This window comes from Cryptomeria japonica, chromosome 6 (assembly GCF_030272615.1).
Source record: "Cryptomeria japonica chromosome 6, Sugi_1.0, whole genome shotgun sequence".
In the NCBI taxonomy this organism is placed as follows: Eukaryota; Viridiplantae; Streptophyta; class Pinopsida; order Cupressales; family Cupressaceae; genus Cryptomeria; species Cryptomeria japonica.
Window position 1 is genome coordinate 237,979,575 of NC_081410.1, and position 2,982 is coordinate 237,982,556.

Here is a 2,982-nt window from a genome sequence, read left to right on the forward strand (position 1 = left end):
TGTTTTTCGCTTCCATGACAGTGGCTTATGCAGTTTCTATTTTAGTTGGAAGCTAGAGGAAAAATATTAAACATAAAAGTGCATTACCACATCTTTTTGGCAATTGTTAATTAATAATTGTGCATTTCAGTAGTCTAAATAGTAGTGTTGATGCTTGCTTTAACATGCCAACTTATGGAACAATTTATTCCTCTTGAAATTTGTAGGATCACCCTCCAAGGTTGATGAAACCTGTTCAGCTGTGTATGGTTTAACCCATTTGGACCTGTTTCCATTCAAGGGGCTCATGGTGTTTGAAAAATGTGTTTATAGTTATTTGGTTCAAATGTTCTTCAATTTGGTATGTCTGAGTATTTGTTCTTCAATATGTGCATTTTGATTAAAGGAAGAATGATTTGTGATTTAAGCTCATGCATGGAAACTAAATATAAGTATGCTAAACTATATCTATAATACAAATGATTGTTGCAAAAAAGACAAAAGAGATGAGGACAAAAAGGAACAAGAAAAAAAAATTAGAAGAGAAAAAAACTGAGTAAATCTTGGACGAGAGAAAACTGAAGAGAATGTTGGTTTTGGTCTAGTTATCGTTTCTGTTTTCTAGTTTTCAATTTTGTTGTGCTTTCTAGGTTTTTCTATGCAGGTTAATCTTGTATGTAGTTAGCTGTTTATTTTGTGTTTTTTTTTCTGAGTGTCCCTTGTTTCAATAAATGCCTGCCTGTAAACAGGATATCTAGGATAAAAGGGTAAGAGAATATTAATATGTCAGGATAGGGTGCAATAGTTTGACAATTGTAGAAGATTGGGATCAATGGTGGACTCTTCCTAATGAAGAAAGGAGTATTCCATAAAAAAATTGATTCATTCCTAACTCATGAGCTGAAGGTGACTATCACATGTTCTATTTGTTTTAGAATTCATACCTTCTGTAATAATAAGTTCTTTAATAGCTGTCAAAATCTGGGGTATACCTTAAAATTGACTGATTCTTGACAACCAACCTGTGACTTTGTAACCTGTGTATTGATTTTTGTATGGGACTACTCCAAAGGTATAATACTATAAAGATGAAGCCCAAACACAGCTTGATAGAACATAGGAGATTGAAGCACCTTTAGTGAGTGAAATATTTAAAATTGTTTCACATTTTAACTCCATTGGACTCGAGCAATTGAAAGATACCCAAGGAAATCTGGTGTAACTTGATGCCTTCGGAACAAAATAAGAACCTTTGTGACTGGTGTTTAACTTTTTGGTGATAAGTATACTCAGCATCTCGAAATTGCCAACGAGTCACATGTCCAATTCAAGTGCATCAAATGCTTCTTGGAGGTGAGTGCAAACTGAGGGACAGCCAGGGGAAGCTTACAGACACCATGGTAATGATTGTGGAAAAATTGGAAGATGATGACTATCAGAGATGCAAGATTGGGTTCTCAACCAAAGCAGCGAATTAAGGGAAACAGTTTATACCATGCATCTAGAGGGTCGACTAAATCTTTTATATTCTGTTATTTCATGATGGTTCCATTTAGCACTTAATTTTTGTTGAAATTGACTACTGGTTTTAGTTAGCTGGTTTAATTTTTAACTGACGAAATGCTCTAAGAATCTAGACTTAATTTATGGGTTGCAAACATTTCAATTTTGATAGAGAATCTAGATAATCTCTTTATTCCTTTAGTTTCCAATCTGAGTCTGGATTTATTGAGTGGCATTACCATAGTTTAAATGGAAGCATTCATGCAAGTAATTGGATATTGAATGTTAATGCATTCTCTATCAAAATTGTGAGCGGTGACTGACTAAATGATTTGTGCATTCCCATGGTACTGATATCTTTCATTTCTGGAGTGTGAAATTCCGTTGAAGATAGCATCATTCCTGTATTCAAGTTGTGCTGGAACTAGCCGTTGCATGAGTGGTTTGGATACTTGTATGGATCTTTTGGAAACTGGTTATACAACTTCGTGATTAACAGGCTTATTTTTCCCTCCCTACCTCTTGTATTATCTTCTGGATTTATTTTTAGAATCTGGTAGATATGATTAAGATTAAACTCATTGTTAAATTTAAACTTTTGTGGTTTAATTATGGGGAGAGGCGTAACACTACAATGGCAGCCACCCAACTATTTTTTTCGTGTAATTTTAATGACTAATAGTGGATAATTTTAAAATAAGTTAAACACTAAAATTTAAATTAAAAAGCAACTTTTTATTATTATTATTTATTATAGATAGCCGATAATTTAAAAATAAGTTAAAGACTAAGATTTAAATTAAAAAGCAACTTTCTATTATTATTATTTATAATGACTAGATAGCCGATAATTTAAAAATAAGTTAAAAGACTAAAATTTAAATTAAAAAGAAACTTTCTATTATTATTATTTATTAAATACAAAAAATAATATATTATAATTTAGATTTAAAAGAAACAAATATAAATTAAAAAGCAACTTTCTATTATTATTATTATTAATTAAATGTAAAAAACAATTATATTTTTAAATCTACATTTAAAAAAGCTTCTAATTTAAAAACATATGTTTTTGAATATAGATTTAAAATAAACTTCTATTTTTTATTTATTTTTCATGCAAATCATTTCATAATATATTTTTAAATTTAGATTTAAAAGAAACTTCTAATTTTTTTTATGCAAATCATTTCATATTCTAAAATAAGACTAAATTCTAATAAATATTAACCATATGAAATTAATTAATTTATGCTAAAGGTAAATATTTTTTTAAATTTGATATCTCTCGACGTCATCTACATAAATTTTATTTATAAAATAGAATTATGCTAGTTACTATTTTCTTTTGTTGTGAATCTTGAATGAACTGCTTGATAAAGAAAAATATAAGAAGTAATAAAACTAAATTCACCCTGTTGATGTCAACCTGTCAATCCAAGCTCAGATACAACCGGAATCCCCTTGTGGGATCAGTCTCTTAAAAGATTCCACATCTAT